Source organism: Terrapene carolina, unplaced genomic scaffold (assembly GCF_002925995.2).
Source record: "Terrapene carolina triunguis isolate 2854851 unplaced genomic scaffold, T_m_triunguis-2.0 Scaffold29953, whole genome shotgun sequence".
Classification (NCBI taxonomy): domain Eukaryota; kingdom Metazoa; phylum Chordata; order Testudines; family Emydidae; genus Terrapene; species Terrapene triunguis.
Window position 1 is genome coordinate 1977 of NW_020694304.1, and position 6008 is coordinate 7984.

A 6008-nucleotide genomic window follows, 5' to 3' on the forward strand; every position below is an offset into this window, starting at 1 on the left:
TGAGCTGAATGACTATAATGAAAAGTGATCTTTAAATTTCCATACATGCTAAGAGAATTTTTAATTGCCTTTTCCTTTTCTTTTTATTTAAGGTGAACTGAATGAAAAAATTAGTAAGTTATATTTTCTCATTTCTGTATGGATTGCATCTTCTCATGACATTGTCCATCTACTTTTCTCCCAAGACAGGAACTGCAGGCTGAATTCATACACACAACAAATGATTTGTCACCAAGAAAGATTGTGAGATAGTGATTAAAACTGAGGATATTGAATAGATATGCTGGTCCAGATTCTCAGCCACCTAATGAAACAGTGTGACATACGTTCTGAGTTTTGACAAGCTCTAGTCTGGAGTATTGTAGTACTTCCTTATGGAATCACAGAAATGTATTGGAACACTGCGAGTACCAACTCCAGCACACACACTCAGGCCTTGACTTTGTACTAGAGTCCCAGATCAGATACAACAATCTAGTTAACATACAAGACAGCAATTTAACACTAAGATAAAGATACAACACTATCTGTTGGTAAGGAGTTTGTCTACTGTGATCATCACATTACATCACTGCCTACAACCCCGTCCCACCCTGTGTAGTGGTTGTGTATAGGATGTGGCCTTTAACCCCACTTAGGGCTAGAATAATTGATACTGGAAGATTTCAGAGGTGCCTTATCCATGGTTTGGAAGGGAATCGTTTCCCAAAGACTGATTAAAAAGTCTTGGCGTGAGATGGTTTTGATGAAGGGGTTGGGCTTAATTTAATCTTGGGAGAAAAGCTCTTCCATAATGTCTTTATTTCTGATTTTTTAATTATTATTACTATTATTATTATTTAGATGGACTTCAGAGAGAACTTGGTAAGCTTTTTTCCACCTTCTTTTTCAGTAATGCATCCTTTTTTATTAATCAGATTCAGCTTAACAATGAACTTATTCCCATGAGTGCTCACTGTATTTGATTTGCTTGGTTTCAGAATGGAGAAAAGCCCTAGTTTGTCCAAGTAAGTAAAGTTTGTATTTAGTTAATGTCCAAATTTCACTTCCTTGAGAGATCCTTGCTCCCTTTCTTTGTAGAAATAGCTTAAAACAACGCAAATAGGAAAGAATGCAATAGTGTCTCTGGGTGAAGGGTGAATGGTGAAGGTTGTTCCCCCACGTGAGCTGTAAAGCTGGGGAATCTTCCTTTGGGAACACGGAGAGGAGTGAATTCATATTTTTCTGGATAATACATGCTCAGGTAGCACTTGAATGGGAGGCTGTCCTGATGTTATTCTTTGCACATTCATAGGGGAAGGACAGGCCAGTGGCTAGGGTGTTAGCCTAGAATACAGAAGGCCTCAGTTCAGATCAATTCTCCTGTGTGACATTGGGCAAATCCATTAGTTTCTTTTTTGCCAGAAGCTGAGAATGGACGACAGGGGCTGGATCACTTGATGATTGCACGTTCTGTTCATTCCTTCTGGGGCACCCGGCATTGTCAGAAAACAGGATACTGGGTCAAACAATATATGTCATTCAACCCAAAACAAACACATTTTAAGATTTTTGGTTGACCCAAAATTATTTTTTTTAAATTCATTTTTGGTGTAAACCTAAAAATCAGTTATTTGCACAGTTCTGGGAGAAGAAGACAAAGATGCACAAAACTTCCCACACAGGTTTCACCTGCTGCTCTATGGGTCTGCTCTGATATACATCCAGTGCTTCATGTGTAATGAAAGAGGTTCCGGGGCTCAAGCAGTTTTTTTACATTCATAATTGATGAAGCAACCCCAGAGGTACCAGGGCTACAAACTGCCAAGCCTAGAGATGCCGGGGCTCAACGCTGGCATGCCCTCGCACAAATTTAAGCACTGAACACATCCCCTTCCCCACACAGACCTCCTTATTCCTGATGTATGATTTGATAGGAATTGTCTGTCCTTTTCTATTGTCCTTTTTTATCCTAGTGATCAGGCTATACTGGGAGCTTTGTCTTCAGGGGAAAAGACTACTTTGTCATTTTTTGTTAAAGTTTGATTCTATAGCAGTCATTTGATGTGCTTAGTGGAGGTGTCTGAATAGCTTCTTCAGTTTGTGGCTCTACTGAAAACAAATAAATACAGGAGAACCTCAGAGTTACAAACACCAGAGTTATGAACTGACAAGTCAACCACACAGCTCATTTGGAACTGGAAGTACACTCAGGCAATAAAATAAAATTAAATAAAAAAGCTAATACAATACAGTGCAGTGTTAAATGTAAACTACTAAAACAAAAGGGAAAGCAGCATTTTTCTTTTGCATAGTAAAGTTTCAAAGCTGTATTAAGTCAATGTTCAGTTGTAAACTTTTGAAAGGACAACCATTACATTTTTCAGAGTTACGAACATTTCAGAGTTACGAAAAACCTCCCTTCCTGGGGTGTTCGTAACTCTGAGGTTCTACTTTAAATAAAATGAAAAAATCATTTCAAGGTGGCTCAAAATGATTTTTTTTTAAGAAATTGGGCAAACTGAAAAGTTGAAAAAATCAGGTTGAATGAAACATATCTTCTGACCAAAAATGAAATGGTTGATTAATTTATAAAGTTTTAAAACATCTTTTAAAATAAAATTGAAGCAAATTTCAAAAAGAAAAATCTTTTTGAATCAAAAAGTCAAACTGTTTTGTTTCAAAAATGTGAAAAAGAAGTGCTTCAACTTTTTCAGAGTTTTTTTTCCTACCAAAAGAATTCTCTGAATTTTACACAAATTTGTGAAATCTTTCAGTCAATCCAAATCTACATTTTTCAGGAAAAAAAGATTCCCCCAGTTTTAGTGCTTAGATTGCCAAAGACAATGAACCGTATTAACGACTTTCAAATTTAAGCTTTAATCCCCCACATTTTGGTGCGGGACACTGGTCTTCATATAGGGGTGATTGTTTGTTTTTAGCTTTATTTATAGAATAGTAAGAGCCAGACCTCATCGGCCAATTTTGAAGCTAATATAAGTATTGTAACCATGGCAAAAATGGGCTATTAAAGGAAACGCAGCTGGGACCTTATCTATAGAGTGAGTCTCACTGGTCCACATTAATCCCATGAAAAACTTTGATAGCTGCATAGATTTCATGAGAGCCATGAAATTCTGACTCATGCACAACAAGCATTATCTATAATGACACTGAAATGGGGCATTGGCCTTATCCTTTGGCATGCCAGGACCCCACACAAGGTGAGAATTCTCAGTCAGATCTAGCTTTGGGATGGGAGATTGCCTACATTTAATTTCAAATGGAAAAAGTGATACCACCATCTCAAACCCTCTTCATTCCACTTGGATGCCAAGCTGGAGACATTTGAATCAGCAGTGGGCCACGTATGTCCTCTGTAGTTGAGGTTGCAAGTGAGCGTCCATTATAAGCCCTGCTTTCCCTCCAAACCGCATACACAGGAATATCACTAACAATCATCAGAACATGATTGTTAGGGGAACATGGCTTGCAAATTCAACCCATGCATTTGAAGAGTCAAGTAACTCCCAGCTGAGATGACCCCAGAGCAGCTGAGCATAGAAAGGTGACCAGTAAGGTCAGTTCTGCAGTGGCCACTGCAATGTAGGGTAGCCAAAGGACAGCTGCATCCCCAACTTTTCACCTTGGAAGTGAGCTTTGTCTACATTGGCACTACACTGTGGTGACTTACATCGAATGAGAACTGGAGTAACGTGCATGGATGGTTAAAGGAGAGAGAGTGTGTGGGGTGTGGTGGATAGGAGACAAGTTTCCTCTCCTCTGCTGAAAACAGAAGATGATCTTCTCCTTCCTCCTTAGATAATGTCGTGAGGAGACCTGGGTGAAAAATGGATATTTCAGTTCATTGGCAATTTCAAAAAAATGAAGACAAATTTGTTTTGGGTCAGACCAGAAATGAAAATTTTTAGAAAGTTAAAAAAAAGATTAAAAAAAAAATGTTTTATTTTGAGCATTTATAAACTTTTTTTTTTCTTTTTAAAAAATAAAATTAAGGGAAATTTTGAAAGGAAAAATTGTTCCCAACCAAAAAAATCAAAATGTTTCATTTTTAAAATGTCAAAACAAAATAGTCTGATTTTTTTCAATATTTTTATTTGTCTTAAACAAACAATTTGGCAAAATTGACATGGATTTGGGAAATGTTTGTGTTGTTGAATCTGCATTTTTCACCAACAAAAGTTTTGGCCTAACAATATCACCAACTCTAGTTGTGAGAGCGGCCCATTGTGTTTCATTCTACTGTAACCACTCTTTGTGCTAAAATATCTCTCTGCTTCTTCTGGCTGTCCTAATTCCCTTTTCTTGTGGCTCGCCTCACTCTCGAGAGATGGCCTCTTGGCTGATATCCCACCCCGCTCCATGGCCCTGCCCCTGCCCCTTTTCGTCCCCCAGAGGCTCCGCCCCCTCGGCCAAGCCAGAAGCTGGACCCCAGTCTGCCTGGGATGGGGGAGGGGCGAGTGCAGCCCTGGCCCATGTCCCCATCCCCTGGGTCCCACCAAGGCAGGGGAGGATCTGCAGCTCCCCACAGCTGCCCGCAAGGCTCTTACCCAGATCCAGCGTCCAGCCTGGCCTGGGGACAGGGCCTCGGGGGCCAAAGAGCTGCAACCAGGCCATAGTAAGAGACACCCGGGCAGCTGCTGTGGAGAGCCACGGACCCTCCATCAGCCCTGGATGGGGGGTCATCTGGGGGACGGGGACATGGGCCAGGGGCTGCTCTCGGCCCCCCCACCCCACCCCAGGCAGGTGGAGGGTCCACGACTCCTCACAGCTGCACAGGTTCCCCAGGTCAGGCTCCAGTTTCTGGCCTGGCCAGGAGGCGGGCCTTTGGGGGGAGGAGAAGGGGCAGGGGGCCAGGCCTGTGGGGAGTGGGAGGGCCACTCCCGCATGCCTGCAGCTCTGGCTCTGCCTTTAGCATCATGATTCTCTCTTTCCACTGCAGCGAATGTGACCCTGGATCCAAACACAGCAAATGCCCAACTCATCGTGTCTGAGGATCGGAAAAGCGTGAGGCGTGGAATTGCACGGCAGGAGGTGCCGGACAATCCAGAGAGATTCCATTCTTTCTGTTTGCTGGGCTGTGAGAGGTTCACCTCGGGGAGACATTACTGGGAGGTGGAGGTGGGAGATGGGGGATTTTGGGCTGTGGGTGTCGCCAGAGAGTCTATGAGGAGGAAGGGAGGGATCAGATTTAACCCTGAGCAGGGGATCTGGGCTGTAGAGCGATGTGGGGATCAGTACCGGGCTCTCACCTCCCCTGAAACTCCCATGCCCCTGAGTGAGAGACCTAAGAAGATTGGGGTTTATCTGGACTATGAAGCGGAGTGGGTGGCATTTTATGATACTGGTAATGAGACCCTGATCTTTACTTTCCTGTCAGCGCCTTTCACTGGGGAGACAATCCTTCCCTTCTTCTGGGTGGGGATTGGAGTCCTGCTCAAAATCTGCCCTTGAGGCCTGGAGATGGGGAGGTGGAACCCCACTGGGGTTCACTCTGGCTGTGGACCAGAAATGTCCTGAACTAGTTGTTGTCCTGGGGACAGCTCAGATGGTATAAAACACACTGCTATGGTTCTAGAGAGGGCGATGGGGGAGACGGAGGACATGGGGGGTTGTAGGAAGCATAGGCACCGACTCTGTGGGTGCTGCAGGGCTTGAGCACCCACGGGGAAAAATTAGTGGGTGCTCTGCACCTGCTGGTAGCCAAGCTCCCCGCCCCGTCCCACCTCACCTCCTCCTCCTGCCCTGAGCGCGCCACGTCCCCGCTCCTCCGCCTACCTCCCAGCGCTTCCCGCCACCAAACAGCTGTAGCAAGCTCCGGGAGGGAGGGGGGAGGAGGCGGGGAAGAGGCGGGGCAGGGGTGGGGATTTGGGGAAGGAGTTGGAATAGGGGCAGGGAGAGGGCGGAGTTGGGGTGGGGATTTTGGGGAAGGAATTGGAATAGGGGCAGGGAGGGGGCGGATTTTGGGGAAGGGGTTGGAATGGGAGGAGGAGGGGGCGGGGCAGGGG

General features: G+C 44.4%; 1 long non-coding RNA gene across 1 annotated transcript; it reads left to right on the forward strand.

The window, feature by feature from the left end:
* Positions 1-724: 724 nt before the first annotated feature.
* On the forward strand, positions 725-5661 carry LOC113409133. Its single transcript, XR_003370454.1, has 3 exons — positions 725-864; positions 981-1007; positions 4943-5661. It is a non-coding gene; the product is annotated as an uncharacterized LOC113409133 (long non-coding RNA).
* The last annotated feature ends 347 nt before the right edge of the window (positions 5662-6008 follow it).